General features: G+C 35.8%; 1 protein-coding gene across 1 annotated transcript in view; it reads right to left on the bottom strand.

The window, feature by feature from the left end:
* Positions 1-23,233, bottom strand: part of Sema3a (semaphorin 3A) — a 454,588-nt gene that overhangs the window by 291,827 nt on the left and 139,528 nt on the right. Inside the window, exon 3 of the mRNA XM_051152073.1 lies at positions 9,508-9,583. The gene's annotated coding sequence lies outside the window, so the exon portion shown is untranslated. The remainder of the gene's footprint in view (positions 1-9,507; positions 9,584-23,233) is intronic.

The raw sequence follows: 23,233 nt of genomic DNA, 5'->3' as shown, positions 1-23,233 counted from the left end.
GAAAAGACATATTACTCATCATCACTCTAGATATCTGTTTCTGAAAAATAGTTGGAGTTTCTATCCCCATCAGATCTATGGATATACATTGCCCTAATTTATAATAATACAGGAAAGAAGTAGGCCTAAGTAAAATGTACTTGATTATTTGTTAAGAATGTCATGAAAATTTCAGTTAAATCAGGCAAGCCTTATCTGTTTCCTTTAATCCCTGAGGAAGGGATGTCAGAGTATGAAACTATCAACATTGCTAGATTGCTCTGTAAATATCAACAGTTATCAAATGCTTCTTCCATGTTAGATCCCTGAGAAAATAGATGTCAGTAGATAAAGCATTTTATGTGCACCATTTGGGGTCTACAATGAAAATTTTACATATAATAATTACAACACATCCTCTAATCCATTCTAGCCTCAATTTTAGCTGAAGCATTAACAGCAGTTACTAAAGCACTTTGATATCTCACTCATAAAGAGGAATGGCTATCAGCCTATTACTTGACTCATGGAATAGATAAAAGCATTTTTAATTAACAAAATTATATTACAAATTAACAAAATATTACATATCAACACAAGTAATAATGACAAACAACAACAACACATGAAATAAATCACTAAAAAACTTGAAGGAGACAAAGGCAATGAGGACAATCCCAATTATGATAAAGTGTAATTGACATACTCTAGAAATAAAATATTTTTGTTGTATTAAAACCAAACAATCAAGTAAAACAACCAGATGAAGTATTGGGACTTAAGAGTAGGAAAAGTGAAATGATGATCCATAAACAGAAATGTTGGAAGACAAAGTGAAGAAAATGTCACAATGAAAAACAAACAGAATACAAAATGAAGCCATAGAAGTAAACTATAATTGTTGGGTATATTAAGGAAGTTAAATACCAAGATTTGAAGGACTCCTGGGTTGTACAAGCAAACAAGCAAACAAACACCAGGCTAAGTTAGCCTGTAATCAGTGTTCCTGCATGAATTTGCTCAGTTTCTGCTTCTACATCCCTGCTTGAGGTGTTGCCCTGACTCACCTCATGATTGAGTACAACTGTAGGCTTTATTAAACTCCTGATACTCTAATAGATTTGGTCATTGTGGTTATCACAGCAATAGAAGACAAATTAACATACCACGCAAATTAGCAAGAAGATTCCTGGAGCACAAATGTATAGGAATCTACAAAACAACCACAAAATACAACAAACACTAATTTGTATTACTAAAGAAAGTTAAAATTTTATAATAGGAAGAGAGTTTGTCAGATGTCATAGACAACACACATACACACACACAAATAAATAAATAAAAATATAGTGGTTCTAAATAAGAATGCGAAGAATTGTTTTATAAAGTGAATCAAATTGTTTTATAAAGCACTAATTATCCTTTTCTGAAGAAGAACTGAACTGAACTGGGCCATCAACATGACAGAATCTATACACACCAAGGAGGCGACTATTAGGCATGTCTATGAGGGATCATCTTGGTCAGAAAATAAATGTGGGAAGACTCACACTAAATGTGGGCAGCAACACTCATTCTTCAGCCTTCAGGAAAGCTAGTTGACATGACCATTCACTGTACTCTGCTGGCTGATCATGTAGAGTTGGTGAGCCAACAATTGCCACCAGCTCTTGCAGCCATGTCTTCCCACCATGATGGACTGTGTATTGAGGCAAAATAAACCTTTCCTTTCTTAAGTGAGACAACATTGTGTTTATTAAATCAACATGAGAAATCACTAAAACAAACATTTTAAGTAATTCTCATGCACGCAAATCCTTGTTCAGTGACACAACCCTTATATTCCAAACTTATCTATTTCTCCAAGAGAAACAAATTGCCAAAGATTTATCTGTTATAAATCACAGAAAATCAATTTACAGACCTCAAAATGAATTCAGACACATTATATCTGCTAGACAAAAAAGTGAGGAAGAGCCTTGAACACATTAATGCAGGAGACAACTTCCTCAACAGAATGCCAACAGTTCAGGCTTTAAGATCAACAATTAAGAAATGGGACCTTTGAGCCGGGTGTGGTGGCACACGCCTTTAATCCCATCACTCAGGGAGGCAGAGGCAGGCAGATCGCTGTGAGTTCGAGGCCAGCCTGGTCTACAAAGTGAGTCCAGGACAGCCAAGGCTACACAGAGAGACCCTGTCCCGAAAAACCAAAAGAAAGAAAAAAAAAAAAAGAAAGAAAGAAAGAAAGAAAGAAAGAAATGGGACCTTCTGAAACTGAAAAACTTCTGTAAGGCAAAGGACACTGTCAACAGAACAAAACCACAGTGTACAGACTGGGAAAAGATCTTCACCAACCCTACATCTGACAGGGGCTAATATCCAAAATATATACAGAACTCAGGAAATTAAACACCACAAAACCAAATAATCCTATTTTCAAATAGGGCACAGAACTAAACAAAATTATCAACAGAGGAACATCAAATGGCTGAGAAACGCTTAAAGAAACACTCTATGTCCATGGTTATCAGGAAAATGCAAATCAAAAGGACTCCGAGATGCCATTTTACATCTAACAGAATGTCTAAGTTCAAAAACTCAAGTGACAGTACATGCTGGTGAGGATGTAGAGAAAGAGGAAGACTCCTCCATCGCTGGTAGGAGTGAAAACTTGTACAACCACTCTGGAAATCAATCTGGCACTTTCTCAGAAAATTGGGAATAGTTCTACATCAAGACCCAGGTATACCACTCCTGGAAATATACGAAAAAGATGCTCCACCATACAATAAGGACACTTGCTCAACTATGTTCACAGTAGCATTATTCATAATAGCCAGAATCTAGAAACAACCTAGAAGACCCTGAACTGAAGAATGGATAAAGAAACTGTGGTATATTTACACAATGGAATACTATTCAGCTATTAAAAACAAGGAAATCTTGAATTTTTAGGCAAATGGATGGAACTAGAAACGATCATCTTGAGTGAGTTAACACAGACCCAGAAAGACTCCCATGATATATACACATTTATAAGCTGACATTAGCTACATAATACTGACACTACAATACATAGATCTAAAGAGGAGGACCCCAGGGTGAATGGTTAAATATCATTCAGAAGGGCAAATAGAATAGAAACCAGGGGTGGCTGAAGAGAAAGAACAGGATGGGAGCCTACCATGGAGGTCTCCTGAAAGGTTTTAACATTTTTATCACCATGCATATTAGTGATTTATTGAAATGTAGTAATTAATTTAATATGTAATATGTGGAAATTAAGTTGTTTCAATTTTATAATATCATCAACAGTTTAAAGAATACCCCTCTAAACAATGTAAATATAAATAAATATTCATTAGAATAAATATATAAAAGTAAAACCTTAAAAAAAAGAAAATCAATTACAAATATTCAAAATAAAAACTGATTATCAACTAACAGTATACTGAGAAAATAATTCCAGTATAACTATTTGAAAGAATAAAATTTAGCAGTAAAATTAGATAATCATATATATTATATATGCACTTCTAAATTTTGATGCTAAGTATATAATATTAAAAATACAAAAAAGGATGAGTCTGGGGGAGGATGCGTATTTCCCCTGAAAAGGAGAAATGAAATAAGTTTTATGGATGGATTGTGGGTAAGTGGGAACAGAAGCAGGAAGGATCAGGTTTGAGGAAAGAGGGATTGAGGGGGAAACTGTGTAGAAAGACAGAATTGGGGAGCATTTGGGAGAGGGTAGAAATCTAAAGCAGTGAAAAATCCCTGAAATCTATGAGGGTAACCCCATTGAGGACTTCTAGTAATGGTGGATACTTAATCCAACCTGGCCATCTTTTGTAGCCAGGCAAGACTTCCGGTGTTAGGCTGGGTTACATTCAGTTGAATTGTTGACCAAGAGGTTCCCATGGAGATCCCTACACATGCCAGGCTGATATAAGGACAAAATATAGTCCTCTAGAAATGTACAGTGGGTTTCAATTGCCAAGGATGATACCCACACAGCTCATTTAACCTAGATAGACCGACCTGGTGCCTTCATGGAGACTTCGACTCTCCATTCTAGTCTTTTTGGGGCAATGAAGGTCCTCTACATGCCAGGACACTAACTTGACCACAACTGTACCCCCCCCTAAAATCTGTCCTGCCTGCAAGATTTACTGGGACAGTTGTGCTTTAGACTTGTGAGAGCAGCCAACCAATGTTTGGATTAACTTGAGGCCCATGCCATGAGAGAGAACCCATGCACTATGCTTCCTGGATAGTTAGGAACCAGAGACTGAATAGCCCGGAGACCTAGGGTAGAAACAAACATGACTAGCAATATCAAGTACAACAGTACAATGAAAAATTAATAAAATTATTTATAATGTAATCTTCTATTCTCATAAATTACAGCTGTGTCCTCCTCCTATTGGGTTGCCTTGTCTAGCCTCTATATAAGGTTTATTGCTTTGTCTTGTTGTATCCTGTTCTGTCCTGTTTGGCTATAGTCACTTGGAGGCCTGCTCTTTTCTGATAGGAAATAGAAGGGGAGTGTAACTGGGAGAGAGGGAATGTAGAGGGAACTGGGAGGAATGGAGGAGGAGAGACTGTGGTTGGAATATATTGTATGAAATTGTGGACAAATGGAGTAAGCTAGAAATGATCATAATGAGTGAGTTAACTCAGAAGCAGAAAGACTCAAATGGTATGTACTCACTTACATCTGCAAACTAGCCCAAGGGGCATGTCCCATGAAAGTCTTCACTTACCAGGAAACTAGGACAGAGGGGAGGACATCCTATTGGGACTCTAGATGAGAGAGACATGGGAGAATAGTAAAGTAGAAGGATCCAGAAGGTCCTAGAAACCTTCAAGAAGAAAATTGTGATAGGCAGATTTGGGGGCAGTAAATTTTAAACTCCTACCCAGATCTAGCCAATGGACAGGACATTCTCCACAGTTGAGTGGAGAGTGGGGTATGACTTTCACATGTACTCTGGTGCCTCATATTTGACCACGCCCCCTGGAGGGGGAGACCTGTTGGCACTCAGAGGAAGGATAGCAGGCTACCAAGAAGAGACTTGATACCCTATGAGCATATAAAGGGGGAGGAAGTCCCCCTCAGGAACAGTGATAGAGAAGGGGAATTCCTTACACATTTATACCATTTGACTTAGTTGACTAGGAATGTTTCTGCATAATAATTTCTTCTCTAAAACATTCAATGTCATCTCTCTTTTACAAGTGGAATTGAGCCATCTATAAAAAAAGAAAACCTCATTCTTCAAAACACAATTTAGGACATAAAAATAAGACTCAATCATAAAAAAATAAAGTAAATCTTTTAAAAAGATAATAGATATCAATGTCCTCCTAATAATCCAAGGCAACATTTCTTGATGGCCATGTAGAAATGAAAGCCTTAAACCTCGAACCCAATGACAGTTATACAATACTGCTGACCTCAGCATTTCAGTTTCACTTTCTCTCATCACATTCACACATTTTAAATTTGTCTTATGAAGCGATGTAGAATTTTACTTTTCTCTCACATACAGACTTCTTGATGACTTTACCCTTCTTGAATAAGTACTCAAAGTCTTAAAAATATGACATTGGAATATAATAACTGTAGAATTATCTAACAGCAAACACATATGAGAAAATATATATCCACTGCTCCATAATGGTGGAACTATTCTTGTATTCAGGAAGTAATATAAAACACATTATAGACCTTGCCATATTCACACTATTGAAACATGTGTTTCTTAACAACAGAATATTTAAGCTAGAGAAGTATGTCATCCATCTAACTTTAAATTTTTAAATAAAAAGTTCATAACTTATTGGTCACAGCAATAATCCCCTTCAAATTACTTCTGTTCAAAATCTCAGAGCACAATTTCTTAAATCTATCTCCTGATCCCCACCACCTCTGGTAATGATTATTGTATACACTGCTTCTATGAGACACATAGTTTTATATTTTACATATAGATGAAACCATGAAGCATTTTTCTTTGTGTGCTGTAGTTCTTGGCTTAACACAGGACCTCTAGTCTCACTTGTATTAAAAATTCAGAGCTCCCATACTTTTAATTCTTCTATGTTTTATTACAGAATTCTGCTCTGTATATATAGGAGAAATAGTAAAGATTTTATTAAGAAGTATGGTGACTGTGGTGACGTGGGGGATAGGGAGATGTCCCTCTCTGCACTTTCCCCTGGTAATCTGCTGCAGGCATGAGTGTTGGCCCTGAGTTCATGGGGTCAGGAGAGCTGGACCTGCCCCCATCTGCTGCAGCATGTGCTCTGTGCCTCTCACGTATAGAACTGGTCCTGATTTTGAAGGCACAGGAGAGCCACCTGAGCGCATGGGAGCAAGAAGTTGGCCCTTCACCTTGCTAGCTTCAGCAATGTTTGAGTTAGCTGGGGGAACTCACTACTGGAGACCTCATCCTGTGTCTGTGAGAGAATGGGCCATCTACTACTCATACCCAGATCCAGGGCTTTGTGTTGGTTCACCCCAAAATCTTCCTCAGCAATCAGCTGTTGGAGCATGCTAAAAGGTCAGACCTTCAGATCCAAAGGTCTAGGATCTCCATGACACAGGACAACAACAGCATACCCAAGAGGAATCCCAATGATGATCCAGTATTTACAGTGTAGCATAAATCAGAGGGCTGGAACCAGACCAATGACTCATTGCAATGAACATTTGGAAGTAAAGAACTGTGAACAAAGGGTTTACTGTGGGACCCACTGCAGCAGCACAGACAGCTTCCAGATGAGATTTATTTTTTAATGTTTTTATTTGTTTATATTTTATTTTCTTTCGTTATGAGATGTTGCAAGGGTATAGAGAGGACACAAAGGGATGGCAAGGGGATTGAGGTTCATGATGTGAAGCTCATAAAGAATGAATAAAAAGTTAAAAGAAAAAAAGAGAAAAGATGGCAGCTACATCTATAAATTTATTGTTTTTCTCAGAAAAACTAGAACAATAGGTATTAAATGAGTGCTACTATAATAAAAATAATCATAAATGGTAATGTATATAAAATATTAATCACATATGCATAGAAAAATACTGTTTTATACATGATAAATGCATATGTTTTTTCTGTAAATTTTTCAAAGGGAGTTGAGAGAAAAATATATAAAATGAAAGCCTCATAACCTCCACCCTGAGATGAGGACACTGTACTGTCCATACAAATAATATAATGTATAATGCTTTTTTACTTACTTACAGTAGTCAAAATATGAATATATAAATTCATGCTTGCATAATACTTATTACACATAATATTTGGGAGCTGATTTAATAAATTTTATGTACATTATTGAGTTAAAAGGAGGGAGGCAGGATAATCCCAACCCAATAATGTATATTACTAATTATATACGGTAATAAACTTTTCAGTATGTGCTATTAAAATTTTTACACATTGATTGTTAGATACTTGCTCTATCATTGAATCAGCATTCAAAGACAATAGTGATAAGTACTGAAGACACACCAAATTGTAAGTTTTTCTTGTGTACAATGCAGTTTAGCTAGTATATGAAAAATGCATCCCATGGATAATCCTTAGAATGATCATAATGAGTGAGTTAACCCAGAAGCAGAAAGAGTCAAATGGTATATACTCACTTATATCTGGACACTCGTCCAAGGGTCATGGCCCATGAAAGTCTTCACTTACCAGGAAAGTGGGACAGAGGGGAGGACATTCTATTGGGACTTCAGGTGAGAGAAGCATGGGAGAATGGGGAAATAGAAGGATCCAGAGGGTCCTAGAAACCTACAAGTAGAACATTATGACGGGCAGATCTGGGCCCAGGGGTCCTGCTCAAACTATGGCACCGGCCAAGGACAATATAGGCAATAAACTTTGAACCCCTACCCAGATCTAGCCAATGGACAGGACATTCTCCACAGTTGAGTAGAGAGTGAGGACTGACTTTCACATGAACTCTGGTGCCCCATGTTTGACCATATCCCCTGGAGGGGGAGACCTGGTGGCACTCAGAGGAAGAATAGTAGGCTACCAAGAAGAGACTTGATACCCTATGAGCATATACAGGAGGAAGAGGTCCACCTCATTCACAGTCATAGAGGAGGGGAGTAGGGGGAAAGCATGAGGGAGGGAGGAATGGGAGGATACAAGGTATGGGATAACAATTGAAATGTAATATGAATAAATTAATACAATATTAAAAAATCCTTCCTAATTTACTGTCCTTTGAAGATATAATCAAAGAATCAGAAGGTGGCAATGTGGTAAAAATAAATTATATGTTTAATCTTGGTGTATATAGCTCATCTACAAAAACAGCACCCATGAAATTAGTGGGGTGGGAGGCTGATAATGAGATTATTATATATGCTCATATACATGTGTACAGTCTTTATTTTTCTACCAATACTAGATATCATATTCTTAATAAAAGAATTAAAACCCCATTCAATGTAATATAAAGCTTACCAATTTTAACATACATATTAGATCAGTGAATCTGTGCTTTATATGGTAAATGTTGCTGATATAAGAAGCTTTCCCAAATAGTCATTTTAATGAAGGCTTTCCAAAACAGACGCTTTCCTCATACTAATATGTCACATTGACAATAATAAAATTCACACAAATCCATTAGAATTTGAAATTTATGTAAATCAAGGTAAAAATTATGACTCAATTTTATCCCGCTCAATGAATCTTAAGGTAAGAAAGAACTACATAGAAAGTGAGTGGTTTGTTTTCTAACTTCCAGTTCCGTGCACAATCACTCACACACAACCACTCATGTCCTAACCCCTTTGTTCCTTTGCCTCCATTCTTTTACTAGCAACATATTTAGCAAGGCAGAATTACAACTTTAACACTGCTAAATTGTGTCCCTACTTTATGCAATAAAAAATTATTTTGAAGAGACACTGAAATGGGCTAAAATAAACAGTGTGTCCACATTCAGGACTCCTACCTGTGGTTTGTGTTAAGGGTTATAGTTCAGTTTCATGTCTGTGGTGAAAATTAAGATAACGGTTTGAAACTGACTAGCTCCCTTGTGTTTGGCCTTGTAGTCTTCTCCCTGATAGTAACCATATGTGCCCCAGGAAATGCAGAAAGGGCAGGTTAGCCAAAGCATTCTTCTGAATGGCAGTCTGCCTACATACCAACTCCCTCAGTTCTGAAGCCCCTAGGAAAAGTGGCCAACCTAGAGAAATTCCTAAGCATGGGGAATAAAAAAATAATTGCAATCTACTTTTTGATGCTTATTCTAAAACCAAAATGTAGTCTTCCTGCAAAGTATTTTCTTTAAGTGTTGCAGCTCTCTCAAAACTCCAAATACTCCATAGAAAGACATATTGTGACTAAATAAAATGCTCATAATATTTTTAAATATAAAACATACATTTTAAATTAATGTTCTAAATTACCTGCAAAGATATGTATCAGAATATCTAAATTTTTATGAAAAATTTTAATATACACAATCATATATTTTTAAAAATCTTACCTCCTTCCAGTTTTTACTGTCCAAGACACATTCTTCAGTTCACTTGTTATTTTAAGGACCCAGACATTTTAAGTTCCTACAAAAACAAACATAATCATTGTTAGAATTCAGTCTAAATTAAACATTTAGGTATAGATTTCTCCAATCAGAATATTACCCCTAAAATGCCCTTAACTATCCCCATATCTTTAATAGAAAAGTAAAACGGCAAAACAGAAAAGGAACCATATTAGGCAGACACTAACTTTAGCAACAATTCACTCTGGTTTCACAAAACAAGTTAATTTATAGTCACTAAGTAGGATTGGAGTCCTTTGAGATAATTTTGGTTTGAGGCTGTAACTCTATAGAAGGGCCTGCAATCCTAAGATGTTCTTTTTGTCTTAAGGCTATGATGCCCTCAGCATTTCTAACAGCAAAAGGCTCCAACCGCATGTCATGGTACTGGCAGCAAGTAACTGGATGTCCCCTTAACAAAAGGTTCTGATTCATTATTTATACTGTTATCCTTATTAGACCCAAAAGGCAAGATAAATAAATGATAAAAAAAAAAACTTAGAGAACCAAATAAAAGTAATTCAATTATGTCCTAAGATTCAATTTTTTTTTTAGAAAAAAATAACTCAATCAAAATAAAAAGAGAGGGAAAAAAAAGTGGAAACTCAGTATTTAAGGATTAATCTTATTAGACATATTCAATGATATTAAAGTTCAAAGATGTAGTAGTTGGTTATGACTTCTGAATTAATAGCTACTTAGTAGTTACGACCAACTGTGTCTTCTTTAACTGTGTATCTTTGAGAAATAAAGAGTACTCTATATTGCTCTAGTTTTCCAGAACTATAAGCTATTCTATATCACTGGAGTGAACAGATATTTATTATTACTCTTGTTATGTGACATGATTAGAAAAACGTATGAATTGACTTAAGCAAAAGGATATTTCTTTATCCCAATTATGAGGACAAATGTCAGTGTTGCATTACATTTCTCTAGGATACGTGTATGATAAGATGGTGAGATCATTTCAAGGAAGGGATTAGGAAAATATCCCTATGGCCTAAATACTCATTTCTTTGGATCCTTTTATTTGCTGCTGTCAAAATCAAAATCTTACAAATGATAGGCTATTATCACCAAGCCACATAAACAAACTTTATGTGAATAGATATGGAATCTTCTGCAATACACAACGAGAGAGGATCGGAAAAGCTTAAAATTAACAGAAGAGGGAAAGTGACATAATTGGGTGGAAGAATTAGGCTGAGCACACTTTGTTTATCTAGCACCTATCAAGAAAAAACAAATCAAAACAGGGGGTATGGAAGGATAGCAGGAGACCAAGGCTATCTCTCAAAGCCAGGAAAACTTACCTACAGGATTTGGTAGAAGAAAAGAGACTCCACAGGAAGTGACACTGAGGAGCTAATAGAACACTATCTCATCTCCAATCTTAATGATTTAAGTGGTGTTAGGTGGAAATAGCCACCTCTTGAAAGATGGTGTAAGAAGCAGTCATGAGGTTTCAGGTGCAAAGGAGATAAGGGAGAATACACAAAAGTGTTTGAAGATAGAAAGGCTTTGTTGGGGAGGTCCTGAGAGCGTAGGCAGACAATCAGGAGACAGAACTAAAGGATCAGGATTAGTTTTAGTGATCGGAGATGACATGAAAGTTCTGGGTTTTCTTTAGTGGCTGACATAAAGCAAGAAGGCTGGAATGATAAGGTAAGTCCTAAGTTTCCCCAAACAGACAAAAGTGATTAGTTTGAGTGTCGGTAGGATCCGAAGGATGCTTATGATTTCTTCCTAAGGAATGTTCAGGAATTAGCAGCTTCCATTGCACTCTTGACCTGAAAATGGATGCCTTGTAAGAGAGATCTTTCCATGTTAGTAAAGGCAGTCTTTCATGACTCTTTCATTGCTTGTTTGTAGGAGAGGGATGTCTGCCATATGTGGGCTTCCTTCTAGCATACATACTGAATGGTAGTAAGAGGACCAAAGATGACTAACATGCATAGGGTTGTCCTCTCTTCAGGTGTGACATTTTATCTGAAGAAAGAACTTTTTTTTTTTTTTTTGAGACAGGGTTTCTCTGTGTAGCCTTGGCTGTCCTAGACTCGCTTTCTAAAGAACTTTTAAAATATCTTGACAAAGAACGTGGAAGCAAAAGGAGCAATGAATAAAAAGACCTGTGGTTAGACCATTTGCAGAGTATACAGAAACAGATAAAGTCATAAATACTGAGAGAACAGGGTGATGGGATCAAGACAGAAGTGTAAAATAATACAATTACTACTGTGAACGAAATATAAAACAAGATAAACCATAAACACTCTTGACACTTATTCCATAAACATCACTTTCTACCCTATAATATGTACTAGTTAAATGGAATTATTACAGAAAGCACGGGCACACACATACAAGCATGTATGTGCATGCACGCACACACACACTGTAAATGGTATACTACCATGATAAAGGCATCACAGTTACAACCACAATTTTGATAAAATAGCACTCCACTAAACAGAACATTGATCAAACAACTCATCACAACTATGATTGAAATGTATTTATTTGGCAACATAAGCTGTCCAGAGTCTCTGATAGCCTAGAGAATATTCTGGCACAGATGAAATTCCCCACCTCTTTGGGAAAGATAAGATGAACCAATGAGACACCTGCAGATACAAAGTAACTGTCCAAAGATGACAGTTATTTTTTTTTTTTTTTTTTTCCTTTGCAATCCACACCATATAATTTTTCTACAAAAGAAAAAAAAAATCTGTCAAGAGAAGATCCATTAGTGTCAGGTAAAGATTCTTAAAAAGCAAACTTTAAAAATTGCCGTAAAATGATAGCAACAAGTGAAACCTAAAAGGGAAATGGCTGATGCAAGTAAATTAAAATTCTTTATCTTATCTGGTTTTTTTCTCTTTGATCTTGGTATTCTTCTGGAAACTCTAAAGGGATTGTGACTCTGACAAATAGAATGTCTGCTAGTTCTTGCTGTGATGTACTATGAAAAAATAAAGCACTCTACTCTCTGCTGAACCTGTTTTTATTAAGCAATGATTTACTGAGAGTTTTGAAAGCCAAAACTGATACTGGTCGTTTAATTTAAAAACCACAGTACATTTGTTAGAAATACTGAAAACTGGCATTAATATTGGTAGAAAAGTTCATTTTAAATTTAAAACATTCTTCAGTTTCTCCTCATTCCTCTTTCTTTTTTCCTTTCTCTTTTTTCTTTCTTTTTACTTCTTTTCCTAACTGCCAATCATTAAAGGAAACTGAAGATAAGACAATTTGGGCAATACTTTGAAATAGATAAAAAATAATCAATTGAGATTTAATTTTACTTAGCATGTAGGATTCCATAAGTTTAAGTTAGAGACGGTAGATTGTTCCTATTTATAATAACACAAATATTGTAATTCTTATATTACATTCAAATGTGTTGCTATTCAACTTTAAGAATTTTAAATCATATTACTTATCATAACTTTTAGAATACTTATTAAACAAATCAAGTTACTTAGGACTGCTTGCAGTTTTATGCATTCTTATCTTTTTGTTCTTTGTTTTAGTTTGCATTTGGAGTCAGGGTCTTATTGAAATATATAGTAATTATACAGGCCTTCAACTCTCATGTCTTTGGAGTAACTGGTGTTTTAGGCCTGCACCACAGCCAGTCCTCTTCAGGAAATTTTTTTTTTTTTTTGAGATTGAGATAGTATTTCTCTGTATTAGCCTTGGCTGTCCTGGACTTGCTTTGTAGAACAGGCTGTCCTCAAACTCATAGCAATCCACCTGCCTCTGCCTCTCACATGCTGGGATTAAAGGTGTGTCCCACAATGCCCAGCCAGGATGTTTTAATGTTTTAATAGAAAAATTAGCTTAGAAATATGGTGTTTGCATCAATTGTAGATTCTAATGCATTTGAAATGTTAGGAATGGGGCTCATGAAAGCATATCACAGACACATTGGTCCTTGGAGAACTTAAGATAGCTTCCATTATCCAGCTTAATGTTCATACTAACAGAGGAAATAAAAAGGTTAACTTTGCTTAGTATATTTCTATGCAATCTGTCTTTTAAAAAATTTAATTTCACTTTGTTAAATCATCCTTTAGTTTAGAATAGCTCAGAAAAAATATTACATTATTTTATTTTACATTAAGATTATACTGACAACATGAGGAAAAATAATATAAAGCCTTTATAAGAAATAGCACCTGGTATATACTCACTTATAACTGGACACTAGCCCAAGGGGCAGGTCCCATCAAAGTCTGCACCTACCAGGAAAGTGGGATAGAGGTGAGAACATCCTATTGAGACTCTAGGTGAGAAAAATATAGGGGATAGGGAAGTAAGTGGATCCAGAGGGTCCTAGAAACCTACAAGAGGAACATTATGATGGGTGGATCTGAGCCCAGGGGTTCTGCTTGATCAAAGGCACCAACCAAGGACAAAACATGCAACCATCACCAAACCCCTACCCAGATCTAACCAAGGGACAGAACATTCTCCACAGTTAAGTGGAGACTGGGGACTGACTGTCACAGGATCTCTGATGCCCCATATTTGGCCATGTCCCTTTGGTGGGGAGGCCCAATGGCACTCGGAGGAGGGATAGCGGACTACCAAGAAGAGACTTGATACCCTAGCACCATATTCAGGGGGAGGAGGTCCCCCTTGGTCACAGTCATAGGGAAGGGGGATTGGGGTGAAAGTGGGAGGGAGGGAGGAATGGAAGGATGTATGGAATGGGATAGAAAATGAGAAGTAATATGAATTATTTTATCTTTCAATAAAAATGTGTTAAAAAAAAAAAAGAAAATAGAAAAAAAAAAAAAAAAAAAAAAAGAAATAGCACCTGAGCTGGGCATGGTGGCACAGGTCTTTAATCCCAGTGATCAGGAGGCAGAGGCAGGCCAATTGCTTTGAGTTTGAGGCCAGCCTGGTCTACCAAGGGAGTCCAGACAGCCATGGTTACACAGAGAAACCCCGTCTCGAAAAACAAAAAACAAAAACAACAACACCAAAAAAACCAAACCAAACCAAAAAAAAAAGAAAAAAGAAAAAGAAAGGAAGGAAAAGAAATAGTAATTGGAGTTTCCATTATTTTGTTTTTCAGCAGATGTTAAAATAGGCCTGAACAAATATTGGGGATAAATTAATTGAGGGTCCTGACAAATAATAAAGAAAGCCTACTGGTCATAAGGATTGATTTTAAAAGTTCTTTTAAAATTAGAGGGAAACAGTTTTTCTTTCAGAAAATAAACAAAAATTATATAAACTGATAAAAGTAACTACCTCTGGCTTTTAAATTAATATATTTGTTAATACTATCTTCCAAATGTGTATGTGTGTATATATATACAGATTATATATATATATATATAATGATAGCTATAAATCACTTCCATGCAACTGAACCTTATGAAATATACACTATCCTATGACTTCTAATGACAGTAGGTTATACTTATGGATTCGTGCCTTGCTCAGCCATCACCAGAGAAGCTTCCTCCTGCCTCAGATGGAAACAACAGACTAACATTACACAGTGAAAGACCTTGGAAAACCCAGTACTAAACAGGATGCGGTCATCCTATTCTCTCTCCCTTTAGGGATCAGGGAACCTCGTAGAAGAGGCTGCAGAAACATTGTAACAACTAGAAGGGATGGAGGGTATCAACAAACAAGGCCCTCTAAGTCAACATGACCAAAGTTCTGATGAACTCAGAGAGACTGAGGCAGCATGTACAGGATCTGCATGGGTCTGTACCAGTTGGGGTTCTAGAGCTGGAAGGAGAAGTGGATACCTGTTCCCATCGTACAACTTAGAAGCTGTCTCCAGCTGACAATTCCTTGCAAATGAAATTCAAATTTCCTCCAATGAAGTATCACTGAGAAAACAAACTATTCTTTAGGAGAGTATTGTAGATGGTCTACAGATTAAGATCCTAATGGTATCTTTGGAGGTACCTTGTACCTTAATGTCATATCAGCACTCTTCCTTTGAAAAGTTATCCTATTATTTTGAAATTTATTCAATTTTAAATTTTCTTCTCTTAACCAGTCCTTCAGGTCCTTTGTGTATATGCTATGGCTTCCAGTTTAGTGTTTTTATGGTGTCCCTGAGAGTGGGAATGAATGGGCCTCTGTTTTTTGTGTCTTCTCTTGGGCTTGTTTCCGTCCATTTTGTCCCACTCAATGTCTTAGTTTTGTTTTACTGTATATTTATTTATTTTATTATTAGCCCAGAGAAGTCTTCTTGTTCTGGAATGAGTGACAGGAGGGGGATGAATGCAGCTGGGAGAGGAGGTGGGAGGCATTGGAAGGAGTGGTAGGAGAGGGAACTGTAATTGGTCTATACGATGTGAGAAAACAACCTATTTCCCATAAAAGCAAAAAAGAGAGATAGACCCTATTATATATAACTGAGTGAAATGCACAAGTCACCCATGCTCCCTTTTGAATCCTTAGATTTATTGTACAGACTTCCTTATGATTTTAATTAAATAAAATGTCAGCTTGTATCTTCTGAGTGTTCAGCATTGCTAACATTACTGGAACCCCTAATCTTCCAGAATATGTCTGCTCTACTCCTGAAAATACTTAACTCTTTAACACAGTGAATGCTTTATCTAGTCAAAGCCAAATACATGATTGAAACATTGGTTATCCTTCATGTTCATGACACTTCCTGTTCTGAAGGAGGCTTTCCAACATAATTCACTATTTTTAGATCTGGAACTTTATCTATAAATTATTGAATCTCTTTTTTATTAGGAAATTTGGTTTTAAGTCCATTATGCTTTATAATTAGTCAATGTTTTAAAATACCAGCAGTTACACTTCTAAATACTTAATTTCCTCTAAAATTGTGTTACCATCTATATGAAAATAAATTCTGAGGATAAAACAACCAAAATCCTAAGAGTAAGCTATGACTCTTTGGCACCAGATAGTAATTCTTAAAATAGACAACTATTAATTTATCTATAAGTCTTTATAGATAATCTAAGCAAATGATTTCTTCTGTGGTTTTTCACATTTGATCTTAAGGCTTTCATTTCTTTTGGGTGTTTTTGTTTTGCTTTGTTTTGTGTTTGTTTTTGTTTGTTTGTTTGTTTTGTTTTTTTGACAATGTTTCTCTGTGTAGCCATGACTATCCTGGACTTGCTTTGTTGACCAGGCTGGCCTCAAATGCACAGTGACATGCCTGCCTATGCTTCCCTAAGTGCTGGGATTAATGGCATGTGCCACCAGGCCCAGAAAAAAATCATTTTCTTTAAAAAAGATATTCCTCCCACATTTTCTACAATAGCTTCTTAAGCACATTCGAAAATTGGCCATTATTTTATGTACATTCCCATCCATATACTGAATAACAAACTGCTACTCTAAGGAAGTTAAGGGAGGAATTGTGAACAAGAAAGGCTGGGGCAAACAGGGTTGGAAAAGTTTCACCAATGCTTCATAGCTCACATTCATGATGGAACAAGAGGTCTAGTTTGCTTTTGTGCAAATGGTGATTACCGGAAACAGTATTGTATTGTCCATCTAAGAACCCTCACAAGACAAGAGTTTGAAAGTTTCGACCACATAGTTCTAATAAATATTAAAGGAGATAGGAAATTTTAACTTGATCTATGCATCACATAATACATCTATAAATTAAACATTAAGTTATTGTCTATATCAATGATGTTTAGGATTTCATTTTTTTCTGTATCAATTAAAAATAGTTTTAGTTCAAATATTGTAAAGGCTGAGTAATAGCTCATTTATTTGTATAACATTCTTGAGGCTTAGGTCTCTCTATAGCACTCCCCTCCCCGAAAACAAGCCCCAAACTCATAACTAATATTTTGGTGCCTACAAAATGTTTCAGAATTGAGTGAATTTATAGTTGTATGATTGATATAAAAATGATAACCTATTGATTAAGGAAATATATGATTTCCATTCCTGGAAACATTATGAGCATGCAAACTACAGGAAAATACCACTATACAAGGATTAACTTCTTCCACACATCTTTGTATACGGTGCTTTGACATTCATGTGACAATGGCATGTGATAGAGCATAACAGAAGCTTCAGTAGTTGGCTCATGGTGTGCCACTTGTGCCTGTTCTTCCCCATGAGACCAGTGTGTCTCAGACTGCGGTTATTTTGTTTTAATTTTAGAGTTATGACACATAGCCTATGCTGCCTGTGATGTATATAAAACATGTGGAATCTATATAAACTTTATTGTTTCTAGGAACACAGATGTTGAGGTCATCTTTTTCTTCCTTCCTTTCTTTGTTCCTTTGCTTTTTTTCTTTTTTTATAATATCATAGTACAACTTAGTTTAGCCTCCCATATGATTCAATGAAATAGAAAGCACACAAAGATGCAAGATGTTAACACACACACACACACACACACACACACACACACACACACACACACCATTGCAGAAATGATAGCTAATTTTGCCTAATCAAAAAAAGTCTGCTTTAGAAAGGATTCATTTTGTGCTGTCTACATTACCATGAATTCCAGGGAACTGGCAGCTAAGAATTGGTCCTATAGTTATTTTCCTAAGCAAAATTGGGTGGAGATTCAGCTAAGTAGTGCTTGTAGCAGTCATGAGACTTGAGTTTTAATCCCCATAATTAGAAAGCAAAATAAAATGTTTTTAATATACAAGGAAGAAATAAAATAAATATAATAATGGAGAATGTGGCTACATTTCCTGTAATATAGTAATTATAGCACTGTTTATTAGAATATGAAGAGTAAATGAAGATGAAGATAACTGAATGTCACTATGATAATTGATTGCTAGCTCTTCTAAAAAAGTCTTCTGTGTATTCTATCTAATGTATTAGAGTAGGAAGCCAATTATCTTAGAGTCAGTAATCTAACCAAATCAAGTTTCACAGCATTTAAAAAAAGAGCTGAACACACTGAAAGAAAAAAAGTATAAATGTTAAAGATGGATTTGTCAGTCACTAGACTAGTGACTTTGTGAGCATGTGTGTGACTTAAAAGAAAGAGCAGGAAGTCATCTCTGCTGCCTTTATCTTTTGACGTCTTTTTTTTTTTTTTTTAAACTTGGTACAAAGTAACTGCTTTATTGGCCATTCAGAACGATGACAGATAAAAAACAATAAGAAGCCCAAAAGGCTTTAGAGTAAGAAGAGGGTGTAGCTGCCCAGGCTTCCGGCTAGGATGCCATACTGAAAGATGAGGACACAACAAGCATCCCTGGGCCTGGATGAAGGAGTGAGTTAGAAGTGGCAGCCAGGTTTGTGTGGCAGCTCAGCTACTCCTCCTTGAAAGTCTGTGCTGGATGCCTCAGCTTCTACAGAAGAAAAAATTGAGCAGAAAGAGACCAGAGCACACAGTGAAGCAGACCTCTGCCTCAGCTAGCTAATACACCAAGGAGGCCACATGGGCTCCACTGCCCTACCTAGAGTGCCATCTTTGTTTTTATGAATGAAATCTAAATGTAGGCACAATCCCCATGAAATAGAGACTACAACCTTTCAGATTTACAGACTTTCTTTGTCTCCATCTATGATTTATTCAACGACATTATGATTTTAAGCTAATTTTTAAAAATAGATGTTAGGTGTGACAATGAACACCCATGGGGTCTCAACCCTACATAAAGAACAACAGGAGGCCAAGGAATGCTGAGAGCGACAAAGATAGTCTTCCCCAAAGAAGGACACACCAATTGGTTATTCAATACCAAATGATTCACCCTGAAAACACAAGTTATATAGACTGAACAGATTGTATCTATGTATTTAGGAACATGAATATATATGTATATACATATGCATATATAAAAATATGCATGTAACAACAGTTAATAAAAATATGCCATAAAGTTGAAAGAGAACAAGGAGATATATATGGAAGAGTTTAGAGAGAGGAAAATGATGAGAATATGCTGTTATTTTATTAAAATATCAAAATATATAAAAACAGAAAGAATCATTAAGTTATAAAATCATAATAAAAAGAATAGAAAACTACCTAGATCATTTCTTTACAGATAAGACACCAATTCTTAAATGGTACACATAAAATTTCAGTGACTAAATCTCACATTTCTTGTAAAAGCCATAGTACATAGTAATTTTTAGGGCAATGTATGAAATTTAATCCTTCCAATAACAATTATTGTTACAACTGATATGTTTTAAAGGGATAAGCGTAACAATCATATAGTCTTACTAATTCTTCTTCTAAGTAGCTAAATTTAGCACTATCTTTATAGCCATATTAAGACTTTTATCATTAATTTTTTTGATAATCACTTACTTGAATACATTTAAATTTGTGTTTTGCATCTTACATTAAGATCTATTGAAACTACAGATTTTTAGTTATTTACTCACCAATTTATTCATTTAATGCAAATACCTGAGTTAAGTAAACTAATCAGTTTTAAAAGTTCTGTTCCTCCTTTGAAGATTTGTCTGGCATTCATAAAATTATGTGCTGTTTTATAGCTCTTATTTTTTCTTTTTTTTTTTACTAAGATGAAAATGTTCAAATTGAATGTAACTATTGTAATTTATATTTATTTCTAACTTATATAAGGACATATTTGAAAAACCAGTTAACATTTTTAAATTATAATAATGCAAAACTAAACCATGTAAAACTTTGAAATGAACAGAGGACTTACTTCAGAATGCATAGGATGATTTCATGCAAAAGAAACCTGTAACTCACTGCGATACAAAACGTCCTTTTGTTTTTGAATCTTACAAGGACATTACTCTCCTACCAAGTAATTAGCAAGATGATAGAGATAGTCTAAGTCCATATATTAAGACATTATCAGAGAAGAGAAGGGCAGAGAGAGAGAGAGAGAGAGAGAGAGAGAGAGAGAGAGAGAGAGAGAGAGAGAGAGAGAGAGTTACCGTTAGTTTTTCCTGTGAATAATCTTCGTTCGTATACTTGCTGATGACTTAATAAAGATGATTTTTTAAATCTTCCAGGATCATATTTTTGTTTTAAAATCAGAATCAGATATGTTCTCCTAAATGACTAGTGTCCAAATATAAAAAGTGCAGGGAGTGGCAGTAGGGTGCCCTCAATCGAGGTGATTAATGCAGGATCTGCACTCTGTCAAAACCCTTTTTGCTGCCTCACATTTTCTAAAAATGGAAAAGGTGAAGCTTTCACACTTAGAGGGCTCCAAATAAACAGTGCGCCCAGCACACAGCTCGTGATACTAGCAGAAATATTTTTTTCACGCATAAGGAAATTCTTCAGCTAGTTGGTCCCTCCATCCTAATAGGACATTTCTCAATATTAATGTGAAATTCAGTGTAGGGACCCTGAAAATCCTGCATCCCTCAGGCTACGCTTGTCCCCAAGAAGCATTAGCCATATTAAGCCTTAAGGGACTTTTATACAAAACTTACTGGAGTAACACATAGTTTACTTGGAAGAGAAAAAGAAGAGACAAAATAAAACTGGGTCACTGGGATGATTGCTTATCCCCTAAACTTATGAAAGTTATTTCACTTCTCTGCTTTTATTCCCTTACTTTTACCTTCTCATTTTATAGACAGAAGCACTGCGTCTAGGAAAGGAAGCCTGAATTAGATATAGTTACCCATCAAGTTGTAGATCAGTGGGCAGGATCTTTATCACCTTAGCTGCATTATTCACAGCCCCTAGCCCTCATGCTGAGACTGAAAGCCTAGTGTTCCCTTTCTTCCTTTTTATTTTTAAAAACCTTTTAGTTTTACCTCTTGTGAAATATTCACAATATTATTTCTTTTGTTCAGTTTGAAATCTGAAAACTAAACCCAATGTAATGGTTTAATTGGTACTCTCATTGTCCCGGTGTGTGCACTTTCTATTCTAACATGTGCAGGATATTTCGCATTCACTTCACTACGCCTTGTCTCAACAGATTTCATCAGTTACTATGGTTGCTGAGTTGCCAATAAATTATTTAGCTGAAATAACTGTTCTCTGGTGGACAGCGTTCTCAGGATGAACTCATCACAATGCAACTACCCCAGGAAAGAAAAAGTGTATTGAACACATCATATTTCTAAATAAGCTTTCAAATAAATGTGACTTAAGAAAATATTTTTTAAATTCCAACTATCAAGAACTATTAATAAGTTAATGACCAGAACAGAAACTGTATAAATGATTAGATAAATGTGACATTTTTCAAAATAACTTGTTAAAAATTACATTGTAGGTCGCATCAGACCTGTTTTTTTCTTGTACATTGAGATGAATAAGCAATAATCATTTCTTAAGTACTTAGCATGAAATTGTGGCTTTTGAACATATGAAATGAAAATATATGCATTTGAAGATAAAATACATATATTTTATTTAGGTCAGTAATTCTCTTAGATTCCAGCTGTTAACATCAAATTGATAACCACACATTAGCAGATAATAACTTTGAAACTCAGTTTAAAAGTGGGAAATCATTGAAAACGAGCTGTATTTATAACGGTGTTTAGGCTTCACTTGCCTGTTAGAAATTTTTTTTGAGACTTGATGGAAAGTCTTTAATTTTTTTTTTTCATATTTAGATCACTTAAGACTAAAATATCATCCAATTAAAACAATTGAATCACCTTGTAATTCCCATTTTTGAGGAGTCAAATGCTTTATGTGGACTTTGGTCACAACACACAAGCACAAGTAAGGAGAATTAAGTGTGTTCATGCTGTATTTACTTGTAATCTTACTTTGTAAAGAAAAAAATTTTAAATGGCCACAATAGTTTATTTACAATTGAACTTTTTATAAGCTATTTACAAGACAACTGACTTTACACATCAGAAATGGTATCAAAAGTATGAATTACAGCACAGACAATGATATGAAACGGGCCTAAAACAAAGCTGAGGTGTAGAGACAAGCAATTTCTCTTTTACTTTTTTGTTTTTTAATATATTTTATTAATTTATTCATATTACATCTCAATTGTTATCCCACCCCTTGTATCCTCCCATTCCTTCCTCCCTCCCATTTTCCCCTTACTCCCCTCCCCTATGACTGTGACTGAGGGGGACCTCCTCCCCCTGTATATGCTCATAGGGTATAAAGTCTCTTCTTGGTAGCCTGTTATCCTTCCTCTGAGGGCTCCCAGGTCTCCCCATCCAGGGAATGTATCAGGAGGCAGAGGCAGGCGGATCACTGTGAGTTCGAGGCCAGCCTGGCCTACAAAGCGAGTCCAGGACAGCCAAGGCTACACAGAGAGAACTTGTCTCGAAAAAAACAAAACACTATGGAATACTACTCAGCTATTAAAAACAAGGATTTCCTGAAATTTGTGGATAAATTGATTGAAGTAGAAATGATCATACTGAGTGAGTTAACCCAGAAGCAGAAAGAATCAAATGATATATACTCACTTATATCTGCATACTAGCCCAAGGGGCATGTCCCACGAAAGCCTTCACTTACCAGGAAACTGGGACAGAGGGGAGGGCATCCTATTGGGACTCTAAATGAGAGACGCATGGGAGAATAGCACAATAAAAGGATACAGAGGGTCCTAGAAATCTACAAGTAGAACAATATGATAGGCAGATTTCGACCCAGGGGTCCCGCTCAAACTAAGGCACCAGCCAAGGACAATACAGGCGGTAAACTTTAAACCCCTACCCAGATCTAGCCAATGGTCAGAACATTCTCCACAGTTGA

Source organism: Acomys russatus, chromosome 10, assembly GCF_903995435.1.
Source record: "Acomys russatus chromosome 10, mAcoRus1.1, whole genome shotgun sequence".
Lineage (NCBI taxonomy): Eukaryota > Metazoa > Chordata > Mammalia > Rodentia > Muridae > Acomys > Acomys russatus.
This window is presented reverse-complemented; position numbering and strand designations above follow the sequence as displayed.